This window comes from Gobio gobio (genome assembly GCF_949357685.1).
Source record: "Gobio gobio genome assembly, chromosome: 8".
In the NCBI taxonomy this organism is placed as follows: domain Eukaryota; kingdom Metazoa; phylum Chordata; class Actinopteri; order Cypriniformes; family Gobionidae; genus Gobio; species Gobio gobio.
Genome location: NC_137114.1, coordinates 54,261,296 through 54,275,664, shown reverse-complemented (window position 1 = coordinate 54,275,664; position 14,369 = coordinate 54,261,296).

Genomic DNA, 14,369 nt, shown 5'->3' with positions numbered 1-14,369 from the left:
AGGGTAGGTTTAGGTTAGGTTAGGTTAGGTTAGATTTAGTTTAGGGTAGGTTTAGGTTTAGTTTAGTTTAGTTTAGTTTAGTTTAGTTTAGTTTAGTTTAGTTTAGTTTAGTTTAGTTTAGTTTAGGTTAGTTTAGGTTAGGTTATCGTTAGGCTTTTATGACTCATAAAGTGTGATCGAGTGAGAATATGGAGGGGGAAACAGCTCAAGCTGAGCAAATTATTCAATTTGGTGCAGATGCTGATATTTATATGAAATTCTGATGCACTGTAAACCTGAACGAGTTGGCAAAACTCAAAAAAATGTGAAGTAATCAGTTACATCAAAATTTTACGTTAAGAAATTCAAAGTTTAAGTAAGCAGAACTTGTGGAATTTTATTTTGTACTCATACATTTAATTACTCTTGACATGTAATATTTGAGGAAGCTGATTCATACATTGAACTTAGTAGTGGAAACTTGGCTAGCTTTATATATCTAATTCAATAAATACCAACTTGCTAATTGGTTACACAATGCTTTGTTAGTGTTAGCATAGCATTTATGGTAACACTTCACAATAAGGTTGTATTAGTTAACATTAGTTAATGCATTAGTTAACATGAACTAACCATGAACAACACCTCTGTTCAGCATTAATCTTAACTCACAAATATTAATGCTTCTATTCACATTAAAAGTGTTATTAGTTAACATTAGTTAACATTAACTAACCATGAACAATTTTATTAACATGAAAAGCATCTATTATTATTTACTGCCTACAAATGTAAACACATCAGTTAATGTTGAAATAGTGTACACTTGATAATAAGGTTCTCAAAAACCGTGAATACATGTTTTGTTTAATAATGTTGATAAGGTACACAACAGCATTTTTACCTTTAGAGTAAGATGAGTTAGAAATGTGTTACTGTCAACGGTAAATATATGTACAGTAAGATAACCTTACAAAAACAGCTACAGGCATTGTGCATGGTTAGTTCATGTTAACTAATGTATTAACTAATGTTAACTAATACAACCTTATTGTAAAGTGTTACCAATATTACTGAATGAGTATGGCAATACCGAACATTTATCATAAATCGGTCCTCAAACTAAGCTCATGCTCTTGTCATCACGATGGAAACACCCCAAAAAACCCAATATAACACAAACTCTTCAAAACTAGCATAACAAAACATTAAACATTACTAAATCTACACCTTAACATTAATCTTGCACATTATATAACACTTAATTTTGGCATTTACTCTCCCTTTCAAGTGTCATGGCAAAGCATGCTGGGAAATAGAAAGCCCAGCCCAGTTTCAGTTAAATTTAAGTTAGTCTAAATTAAAAGAAACAAGTTCATAAAACTCAAAAAAATAAAATGTCTCAGTTTTGAGGGAAAGTTCGAAATACTCATAAAAGTTCATTAGTTTGAACTCATTTGTATAATTTGAGTTGGCTCTACTCAAACCACTTCATTAAACTGAGCGTTAGGGTTTACAGTTTGCTTGCAATGTAAATCAATCGAGATCTTTGTAACATAAAAAGCATATACATATCAATATCTGCCAATCTTGGTAAGATTATATTTAAATGCTTAGTTTTATGATCAAATCTCTGTAGTTTTAAAACATATGCAATATAATGATGATTGACAGATGAACAAATAAACCGTCCTCATAAGCCTGATGATCATATTTGATACTCATGATTTTTCTATAAGATGATGTCTGGATAATCAAGGGAAGGTGCTCATAAGTGTTCATCTTGAAATATATAAAGATATACATTTACTTGATAAAAAGTTCATATGAATCACGTTTGTACAATCATACTAAAAATACTTTTACTTGCACAGAAAGTCTAAACCGTCAATCAGACGACAGAAGGCTGCATTTTTCTCTGAGAATGAGTGAGGAAAGAGTGAGGAAAGTTCCTGTGGTAATCAGCCATGCTGTTGACTGAGCTTAACTCAACCCAGAATATTCCTTCAAAACAGCTTAAGCTCTTTCTTGTGACTGTGTAAATAATAATCAAGTGTCTATGTTTGATTTCTGAAAGTCTGCTGTACTTTTCCATAGAAACGCTTCCTTCAGTTGCAACACATACAACTCATACATTTTTAAAACGTTACAGAGTTCAAAAGGTTCAGCTGAACATGTACGACTCGGTTCATGAAACTTTCATCAAATCTGCTCTCGTAACTTACTTTTCCTTAATCTCACCTTGAGGCAACAGAGGTAGAGTTCTGTTCATCACACACCTGAAGCCCATCAGTCTCTGTGTTCACAGCCAAAACACCAATTAGACAAAAGCCACTGAGCTTCTCTTGGCCTCAGTGTTATGGAGCTTCAGATGTTTGTGCAATTATTGATGCAGGCGTTTCTGTGTGGTGTTTGAAACAGGGTTATTATCCTTAACTACATCTAAAATTATTAAAGGGGTCATGCCATGGATTATTTTTATTTGTTTCTTGAGGTTCACTTTTAATGATAACATTATTTTCACAAATATATATATAATGATCCGTTTTTAAGGCGTGGCTCCTTTAACTCTTTCCCCGCCAGCGCTTTTGGTCATTTTCACAAAAAATGTCAGAATATTTTGTTGTATGAATATCTGAACATGCAATTTGCCAAATATAGCTTCATGCATTCTTTTTTAATCAATACATAAATACAGGTAAGTTTCATATAAAAAGCAACATTTTAAGCAAAAAGCTGAGAAAATCACGTTTTTGTCAAACACTACATCCAGATCAGATTCAGAGTGATGATCAAACACAGTCCATCAACACCCCAAAGCTTCACAGTCCTAAAGCTCGCTCTGGGTCCACATCTCATTCAGTAACATTAGACAGTTTTGATTTATATTATGTATAATGTTGATGATCACATTATTTATCATATGCATCTGCTTACATATGAGATCGCTTGTTTCTGCGTCTTCTTTTACGTGTTTTGATGTTTTGACTCTGTACTGTTTCAGAAGATGTGTAGTAGCGCCCCCTACCGCATAACAGTGAAAACATGGAAAGCCGTGAAAACTCGTCATTGCCAGGGAAAGGTTTCTCATAAATGACGGGTTAACGTCAGTGTCAAGGTCAAATGAATGGCTAACGGCATTGCATAGGAAACAGTATCACTCGCATATATAAAACCGTCTTTATGAAATCATTTACTTTTGGTTTCTCTGCGAACTCTCCATTACACTGTGCCTCGTTTGCGAAACAAAATGACAGCGTCAGTCATTATAAGGGCTTCTGTTTGCTTTTGACACGACACTCATCCAGTGTAGGCAAATGTCAGCCGTTAAGAGACTAAACGCCAGTGGGTGGGGCCTATGGTGCGATGATGTATAACTATTGGTTGATGTCATATGCAAATGTATTTGCCCGTGTGACATCACAGATCCCACAATATCAAAACGAGCTGTTTTTGGCGCTTGATTAAATGAATGCTTTGTTTATAATGAGGAGGATGTGTTAAGCTCTGACACTTACAGAATCCTTTAATGGTACAAAGACTCTTATATGACAAAAGATCCCATTTGATCGCTCATGTCATGACCCCTTTAAAAATATTTCTGTTCATTGAAATAAAGCGGATAATTAATAAAATATAAATATTAGTTAAAATATATATTTTTTTAATATTTTGCCTTGGCAATAAACTGAAATAAACTAAAAGTTACAAACAAATAAATTGACAAAAGCATATAAAAAAATTACAAAAAAAATCAACTAAAATAAAAATTAAGCCTAAAAATATACAATTAAAAGCCAATTCAAAATATGAATATAACAATTAACATAATAAAACTATTAATATATAGTAAATATGCAACTTAATGTAATTCAATATTGAAATATTATTTTAAAATATGTAATATTAATAATATTTAAAATGTTAAATTATTAGAATATTAAATAATTAAATATAATAATTAATAAAATATAATCAAACTGCTTTGAAAGTAAATACAGAAGTGGTTAAAAATACAGAACAAAATACTAAACTTGGTTAAGGTATTTATCTGACGAAATTATTTGGCAAAAAAGGCAAAGTACAGCTACAGTTTTTATTTTACTATGCAAAAAAATAAACTACATATACAATGCATAAAACATGCAATATTAATATTTAATTATGGTAAATGGTAAATGGACTGCATTTATATAGTGCTTTCAACAGACCCATGGCCATCCAAAGCGTTGTATCCATTGCAGCTGAAGTGGAGGAAAAACTCACAGACTTGTGATCATATTTTTCAACAGGCAAAAGACAAAAAATGTTTTTAGGAATAAAATGTTAAATATTTATCAGGTGAATGATGTTATAAACAAACCCCTCACTAAAAACCTTCAGAATATATATATAGGAATAAAACTGTAAGTTTTCGTGTATATAAGTACAGCTGAAGTGGATAAAAAACTCACAGCCTCTAAAGGTATGTACTGTAATTTAAATCTACAGACGGAAATTGATAATGTATCCATTCATACACTCATTCATACACTCATTCATACACCCATTCATACACTCATTCATACACTCATTCATACACTCATTCATACACCGACGGCGGTGTGAGCCATGCAAGGCGCCATCCAGCTCATCGGGAGCAGCTGGGGTTAGGTGTCTTGCTCATGGACACCTCGACACTTGGTCGGGTGGAACCTGGGATAGAACCACCAACCTTCCGGTTTGTAGACAACCTACTAACCTACGCCCCTAATCTGAGTGAACCGCTTCTCAAACAAGAACAAATGTAGGGCAGGGCTTGCAGTTTGTAGACAACCTACCTAATTAAAATAATTTCTTTGTATGATAACCTGGATAAAAATGATGTCTTATGTGTTATTATAGGAAATAAAACAATTGACTCCAAACACAACAACACAATATGTTCAAAAAAATCGTAATAATCTTTAAATAAAGGTTGAAGATGTCAGTTTTTCTCGGTCAGATTTCACTTTTGGCCACTACTGTAATTAGATTACTTGAACCTCAAAAGCCTCCCTAAAAAAATAACTGTATCTTTTGCTTATTTATTCATGAGAAAAGTTGTCGCTGAATATGCTTTTCTCTCTAATTCACATGCTCGTGTAAACAGAGACGGTTTCTCCGGAGATTGTGCTTGTTTGTGTCCGAGTGTGATCTAATAACTCATCAGTCACGGACTATTATGATGGGAAATTTAACGAGATGAATCACTCTCCGAACTGTAATGAGCATTTTAATAAGCTGTGGTTCTTAAATCCAGACAACACTGCTGTGAGATTGAACACAAAGACGCTTTCACCAATCAAAACATCACGAATGACCTAGCCGAGAACTTCTGATGCTTCTTTCATTGGCCAGACGTTATTATTCACGAGCCCCCCGCAGACGTCACGCTATTTGAGGAGAACAAACTCTTGCTTCCTTCACAGCTCCGTTAATGAGCAGAACAATCATTTCTCCACAGACGTTTTTGTTGTGTATGCGGCTATGCAGCCCCAAAACTGAGATGCTCTGTGTATTCTGAGCCCTTTCTATCAGAACCAGCATTAACTTCTTGAGCAGTTTGAGCTCCAGTAGCTCGTCTGTTTGATTGGACCACACGGGCCAGCCTTCGCTCCCCACGTGCATCAATGAGCCTCGGCCGCCCATGACCCTGTGGCCGGTTCTCCACTGTTCCTTCATGACCCTGTGGCCGGTTCTCCACTGTTCCTTCATGACCCTGTGGCCGGTTCTCCACTGTTCCTTCATGACCCTGTGGCCGGTTCTCCACTGTTCCTTCATGACCCTGTGGCCGGTTCTCCACTGGTCCTCCATGACCCTGTGGCCGGTTCTCCACTGTTCCTTCCTTGAGCACTTTTGATAGAGACTGACCACTGCAGACTGGGAACACCCCACAAGAGCTGCAGTTTTGGAGATGCTCTGACCCAGTCGTCTAGCCGTCACAATCTGGCCCTTGTCAAACTCGCTCAAATCCTTACGCTTGCCCATTTTTCCTGCTTCTAACACATCAACTCTGAGGACAACATGTTCACTTGCTGCCTAATATATTCCACCCACTAACAGGTTGTTATTCACTACATCTGTCATAATGTAATGCCTGATCGGTGTATATGTTGTTTAATGTTATTTTTCGTATGCATCTGCTTACACGTGATATCGCCTGTTTCTGCTTCGCCTTCTGCGTCAGAGGAGAGAACAAACTCTTGCCTCCTTCACAGCTCCGTTAATGAGCAGAACAATCGTTTCTCCACGGCGTTTTCTTCCTCGTGACGGCCGCCGCCCTGCTCAACCGCACTGAGGAGAAGCGCTTTCTATTCAATCAGAAGCTCTTAGACTTTAGAAGTGCATTTCACACTGCATTATGAGTATGAAAACATGGGAGGACTATTACATTTTTTAAACCCTCGCTCTAGTGAACGGCAGAAGCATCTACAGTCCACGCCAGCTGTTTTAGTTCACCCAAAAATGAAAAATATCACTATTTTTGTCCATACAATGAAAGTCTATGTTGTTTGAACCACAGTTTTCTTCACAGAAGAAAGTCATACAGGTTTGCAACAACATTAGGGCGAAGAAATGATGACATGCTAACATTTTTAGGTGAGCTATCCCTATAACGGGGTCAATATTTAGTCAAATATCAATGTAAAAAGCTTTGTTTATGGTAGATCCATTGACGTCAGTGTCAAAACCTCATGACACACTCTCTGCTGCACTATTCTGCAACTTAAAAAAGTATGTGTTTGTGCTGCCTTAAATTTTAAGTTAAGTCAACTTGAAATGTGAACAACTTGTATATTTGAGTTGACTAAACTTAAATTTTTAAGGCAGCACAAACACATACTTTTGTAATTTGAAACAACAGTGAGCATCAGTTCAGAGAATATAATACAGTAGCTTAATCAGAAAAACCAACAGTGAATAGCAATTAAATCTGAATGAAGATGTAGCAGCTGAATTTTACATGTAAACTCTATCGTAGTTGATTCTAGTGGTGGACAAAACAACAACTTACAATCGCCCAACAACCAGAATCTCGACAGGGGCAGTGAGTCTGGCAATTCCTCACTAAAAGGTCAATCTCACCCACAGTCAAACATCAACAGATCTCAAATTACACATTTATAATAAATTCATGTGATTTAACAAATATACGGCTGCACATTTGTACAGTTCAACCCTCCAGACATCACGCAGACCTCCATTAGGAGTGTATTTAGCAGTAAACATGATGAAATGCGAGCGGTTATAGAGAAATCATTAGTATTTGAGCTGCGGTGCTTGAAGATCCAACTTTCAATATTTATTCTAAAACTGTCGCCTCCGTGTTTAAAAGTTAACCTTTGGGTTTACCTGTCAAACATGACCTTTACAGATCTTTTGTTATTTTCCATGAAGATCTACTGACTTTTAAAAAAGTCCTCAGAGATGATTAGAGCTCAGAGTCTGTAACTGAGCCCAACATCTCAAGAATGTGCTTACAGACATCAAGCACATTAAAACCGGCTCATTACTAAAGCATACATTTATAATATTTAACAAAAAGCTTATTATGAATACTACTAATAATAATATAAAATCAGATATGATATTTAAATGAATAATATTTGACTTTTTGAAAAACAATTAAGTTATATATTTATAATTATACACTCACCTAAAGGATTATTAGGAACACCATACTAATACTGTGTTTGACCCCTTTTTTCCGCCCACAGGACTGCCGCATACTGGATGCTTTTCCCTTTTCACACCATTCTTTGTAAACCCCAGAAACGGTTGTGTGTGAAAATCCCAGTAACTGAGCAGATTGTGAAATACTCAGACCGGCCCGTCTGGCACCAACAACCATGCCACGCTCAAAATTGCTTGAATCCCCTTTCTTTCCCATTCCGACATTCAGTGTGGAGTTCAGGAGATTGTCTTGACCAGGACCACACCCCTAAATGCATTGAAGCAACTGCCATGTGATTGGTTGATTAGATAATTGCATTGATGAGAAATTGAACAGGTGTTCCTAATAATCCTTTAGGTGAGTGTATATAATAAATATATACTCTGTCTTTGTAAATGTATATGTACAAACATGTATATAGAATGTATGTATGTATCTTTAGATATTATACTTAAATATATTTTGCTTTAAAAATGACAAATTAAAAATAATAAAAGTACTAACAATAATAGTATAGATATAATATTTAAAAGTATAGTATTATTTATATTTAGCTCATTTTAAGGGAGGTTTAAATTATAAACTTTTTTTTTAAGATTTATATATATATATATATATATATATATATATATATATATATATATATATATATATATATATATATATATATATATATATATATATATATCACATTTACATGTATGAACTTGGCAAATAAATAAATAAAATGAAATGTGAAATTGAAAACATTTAATTCCATAGGTTTTGTTAACATTTAGTGAAGTCTTGATCATGAGAAAGTTGATTTTGTTGAAGTCTTCTGGCATCAGTATCTGTAGATAAAGTGTCATTCGTCAGAAGCTCTTTAATAGAGCGTGGAGCTCTGACATTAGACCTGCGCGTCTGCGACCCAGAGCACTTCAGATCCCTCTGACTACTGACGGCGTGTCTAATGTTTGTTTGTTTGAGCTGCAATACAAAGGTTAAAGCTCCTGTTCCGTGACTTCTGTCTTTTGCCTAAAGGAAGAGTTCACAAGCACACATGATGTAAACAAACATGAAGGAGGCCTGTCGTCCCCAGGCGCTTCCTGGGAGCTCTCAGAGGTGTTTTCAGGATCTTTCTGCACTAGTTCGTCCTGTCGCTGTTGATTAGAGATCAGAGGGATGCACCTGCTGACGTATATTGATTTAGGTTGTTTACACAGATTGACATACTGTATTACTACTGAATATATAAACTTGATTGAATTTGCTCTGTTTTTGTTTAAGTTTTAGAGTCATATTAATGTGTCAAACTTCAACACCTGCACCAACAGTCACTGCAAAACTGAATGAACGACTACTACTGACTGCAGAAACATTAGAGAGATATTTTCTCAAAATTCTTGTTTGGTTTTGTTGACGTTTTTGAGTTAAATGTTTATACAGAGATAATTTTTAAATTCTTTTCCAACTCCAAAAAACACCATGTTTTTAGGAATAAATTGTTGTATAAAATAAAATGAATGTTATATAAACAAACCCATAACTAAAAATCTTCAGAATATAGATGGGAATAAAACGTCTCGGTTACGTATGGTAACCCTCGTTCCCTGAAGGAGGGAACGGAGACGTACGTCGGACGTACCGACGAATTGGGATCACTTCTGGGAGCCCCTATCAGCTTCGAGCTATCTAGAACCGGCCAATGAACAATTGGCGTGCGAGATTTGCATCTCGCGCTCCGCCCCGCGCCGCGGGTATAAACAGGAAGCGAGAGCGAATGCACGCTGTTTTTCACTGAGGAGCCACACGTAGTGGCTCGACCTGCAGTGATGGTACAGCAACTGTGGCGACGGGACGTACGTCTCCGTTCCCTCCTTCAGGGAACGAGGGTTACCATACGTAACCGAGACGTTCCCATTCAGTCGGTCACGTTCGACGTACGTCGGACGTACCGACGAATTGGGATCCCCTATGGAAAACGCCATAGTTACTACCACTTCCAGCGCCCAGCGATGAGCCCCACAGACCCCGATCTGATGCGGGCGGGTAGGTTCACGCAGGGAGAGTCAAAGCTGCTGTTCCGCAAGACCCACTCAGCTGACTGTATTGGATAACGCTGGGAAAGCGTGCCTGTGAAGGCAGCTGCGGAAGCCACATCATGCCCAGAGGGAGTTAACATGTGGAGAATACATGTATGGGCTGGCCGTGGGCAGCACAACATACGGAAGTCTCAGGGGTGGCCCCGGTCAATTAGGAGGGAGACAACACGAACCTGAGACGGCAGAGGAGCTCTGCCGAGGGAAAGACACGGGCTCGCCGTAGGGAGCCGTACCGTGGAAGAATACACATATGGGACCGCCGTGGGGGTCACTACATACGGAACCCAGCCTAACACAAGTTCCACCAATGCATACGAGTGTTAGACCTGGCGTCGAACGCTCCGCCACGTCCGACTGCCGCGGGTTGCGGAGGACTCAACAGGGTTCGCCGTTCCGGGGAACTCGACTGGAGCAGAATAAGCGCACGCATCCGTCTACCATAGGGGAGGGAATGGCGCAGCAAGCCGACACTGGAACGGGTACTTCGGTGTTACTGACTATGGGAAGTGAGCACACAGGAAGAGACCGGCTCTACACGGAGGCTATAGAATCTAGCGAACGTGTTAGGTGTCGCCCAGCCCGCAGCTCTACAAATATCTGTCAGCGAGGCGCCACGAGCCAGCGCCCAGGAAGAGGCAACACCCCTAGTGGAGTGGGCTCTTAACCCGAGCGGGCAGGGCACGTCTTGGGACTGATAAGCCAAGACGATGGCGTCCACTATCCAGTGGGCCATCCTCTGCTTGGAGACAGCCTTTCCCTTCTGCTGTCCTCCGTAACAGACGAAGAGCTGCTCTGAGGTCCTGAAGCTTTGCGTTCGGTCCACGTAAGTCCGGAGAGCACGGACGGGACAGAGAAAAGCTAGGGCTGGGTCTGCCTCCTCCGAAGGCAGCGCTTGCAGGCTCACCACTTGGTCCCGGAAGGGAGTAGTGGGAACCTTGGGCACATATCCAGGCCGGGGTCTCATGATCACATGAGAGTTACCGGGCCCGAATTCCAGGCACGATTCGTCGACCGAAAATGCCTGCAGGTCCCCTACCCTCTTGATGGAGGCCAACGCAATCAGGAGTATAGTCTTTAACGACAGTATTTTCAACTCAGCTGACTGCAGAGGCTCAAAGGGTTCTCTCTGTAGTGCAGTTAGCACCAGAGCTAAGTCCCAAGAGGGTATAGAGGGAGGACGAGGAGGATTTAATCTCCTTGCTCCCCTAAGGAACCTGACGATCAGATCGTGCTTACCTAGAGATTTTCCATCTACGAGCTCATGATTAGCGGCGATAGCGGCGACATAGACCTTGAGGGTGGAGGGAGACAGCCTTCGCTCCAACCCATCCTGTAGAAAGGTAAGCACAGAAGCGATCGAACATCTTCGGGGGTCTTCTCGGCGAGAAGAGCACCAGTCGACGAACAGGTTCCACTTCAACGCATAGAGGCGCCTCGTAGAGGGGGCTCTAGCGGAAGTGATGGTGTCAACTACCGCTTGCGGTAGGTCACCTAGAACCTCCGCGTCCCGTCCAGGGACCAAACATGGAGTTTCCAGAGGTCCGGACGCGGGTGCCATAGGGTGCCCCGTCTCTGAGTCAGGAGGTCCTGTCTCAGAGGAATGGGCCAGGGAGGTGCTGTCGCGAGGAGCACTAGTTCCGGGAACCAAGTCCGGTTGGGCCAATACGGAGCGACCAACAGGACCTGCTCCTCGTCCTCCCTGACTTTGCACAGTGTCTGCGCAAGAAGGCTCACTGGGGGAAACGCATACTTGCGTTCTTCCCGGGGCCAGCTGTGGGCCAGGGCATCCGACCCGAGGGTCCCCTCGGTCAAGGAATAAAACCACTGACAGTGGGTCGTCTCTGGGGAGGCAAACAGGTCTACCTGTGCGGCCCCGAAACGACTCCAGATTAGCTGGACCGCCTGGGGATGGAGTCGCCATTCTCCCGGAAGTACCTGCTGACGTGACAGCTCGTCGGCCGCACGATTGAGCAGGCCCGGAATGTGAACGGCACGAAGCGACCTCAGATGCTTCTGACTCCATAAGAGGAGATGGCGGGCGAGTTGCGACATGCGACGGGAGCGTAGACCACCCTGTTTGTTGATGTACGCTACGGCCGCAGTGTTGTCCGTCCGGACCAGAACGTGCTTGCCTCTGAGCGGAACTTTGAAGCGGCTGAGTGCAAGACGAACTGCTAACAACTCGAGGCAATTGATATGCCATTGCAGTTGAGGCCCCGTCCACAGACCCGAAACTGCAAGCCCGTTGTACGTGGCACCCCAACCCGTGGATGAGGCATCCGTGGAGACAACGGAGTGCCTGGACACTTGTTCTAGGGGTACTCCCGCCCGGAGAAACAGAGGGTCCGACCACGGGCCGAAGGTTTGGCGGCACCTCGGAGTCACTTGGACGCGGAGGGAACCGCTGTGCCACGCCCATCTCGGGACTCGATCGTGTAGCCAGCGTTGAAGCGGTCTCATATGAAGCAATCCGAGCGGCGTTACTGCGGCTGCGGATGCCATATGCCCCAGGAGCCTCTGAAAATGTTTCAGTGGAACCGCTGTCCTGCCTCTGAACGAATTCAGGCAGTTCAACACCGACTGGACGCGCTCCTCGGTGAGGCGCGCAGTCATGGCGACCGAGTCTATCTCCATACCGAGAAAAGAGATCCTCTGCGTGGGGCAGAGTTTGCTCTTCTCCCAGTTGACCCGAAGTCCCAACTGGCTGAGGTGACTGAGCACCTTGTCCCTGTGTTCGCACAACTGCTCTCGCGACTGGGCAAGGATCAGCCAGTCGTCGAGGTAGTTGAGGATGCGAACGCCATGCTCTCTCATGGGAGCAATGGCCGCCTCCGCAACCTTCGTAAAGACGCGGGGCGACAGGGACAGGCCGAAGGGTAAGACGCGGTACTGATATGCCCGTCCCTCGAACGCGAAGCGCAGAAAGGGCCGGTGTCGAGGAAGAATCGAGACATAAAAGTACGCGTCCTTCAGGTCTATCGCTGCAAACCAATCTCGGGGACGGATGCACCTGAAGATGCGCCTCTGCGTTAACATCGTGAACGGCAGCCTGTGAAGGGACCGGTTCAGGAATCGCAGATCCAAGATCGGTCGTAACCCGCCGCCTTTCTTGGGTACAATGAAGTAGGGGCTGTAGAACCCGGACCTCATATCGGCTTGAGGGACCGGCTCTATCGCGTCCTTCGCCAGTAGGACAGCGATCTCCGCCCTGAGCACGGGGGCGTTCGCCTCCACTACAGTCGTGAAGTGAACGCCCCTGAACTTGGGGGGACGCCGGGCGAACTGAATCGCATAGCCGAGTCTGATGGTACGGATGAGCCACCGAGACGGGCTGGGAAGCGCTAGCCAGGCTCCCAGACTCCGAGCAAGGGGGACCATCGGCACCACAGACGTACCCGCAGCGGGGCAGCGAGGCGGAACGCAGGGATCCGGCACGGACGGCATGGGAGCGGCCCGAAGCGGGATCTGAGTGTGCTGTGCAACACTTACCTGCATCCGCGGAGGGGACGTGCGAGTGTGGGGAGGCCGCTTGTGTGCGTCCCGACAGCCGGCGTCCCCTGCTGGCGAAGGGAGAGGTACTTGAGGGTGGCGAGGCATGGGAGCGTCGACCACCGCCAAGCGCGCTCTCTTGGCACCCAGAGATATTGGAAACTGCTCTTTTATTGATGTTTTGGGTGCCGCTGGCACTGGGGCCAGCGGCGGAACAGACAAACAAAAGATTCTCCCCCGGCCCTCCTCCGGGGGAAGGAGTGGTGCTGCAGCCATCTCCCTCCGAGCAGTTTCCTCCATCTCTGGGTGGCCCGTCTCAGGGTCGCTTGCGACGACGCTTGCCACCTGGCTTGGCAGCGGCCTGAGCGGGCTGGACATCCTTCCCACGGCCGGCCCCACGCCGTCGGCTGGTGGAAGGCTGCTGCGGTGCCTTGGCGGGGGCGGAGGCGGCGGCGGGTGGACGTCCTCGGCGACGAGTAGTCGGAGGCGCTGCCGCCGGCGGCGGGGTGGAGGCAGCAGCGGGCCGCCGGGGCAGGATGTGCTTGATCGCCTCCGTCTGCTTCTGGGCGGCCGAGAACTGCTGGGCGAAGCTCTCGACCGCGTCGCCGAACAACCCAGCTGACGAGATGGGGGAGTCCAGGAACCGATGTTTATCGGTCTCCCTCATATCAGCCAGGTTGAGCCAGAGATGACGCTCCTGGACCACAAGCGTGGACATCGCCTGACCGATGGAACGGGCGGTGACTTTCGTCGCCCGGAGGGCGAGGTCCGTCGCCGTCCGGAGCTCCCGGAGGAGCTCTGGGTCAGGCCTACCCTCGTGCATGTCAAGGAGCGCCTGGGCCTGGTGGACCTGAAGCAGCGCCATGCCATGCAAGGCGGACGCAGCCTGCCCGCAGGCCTTGTAAGCCTTCCCAGTCAGACTGGAAGAGAACTTACAGGCCCGGGACGGGAGACGCGGGTCACCGCGCCAGTTAGAGGCGGTCGCCGGACACAGTTGCATCGCGACGGCGCGCTCCACTGGCGGGATCCCCACGTAACCCTTGGCTGGTCCGCCGTCGAGAGTAGTGAGGGGGGAGGAGTCACTCGGCCGGTTTCTGGCAGAAAAAGGTGCCTTCCACGAC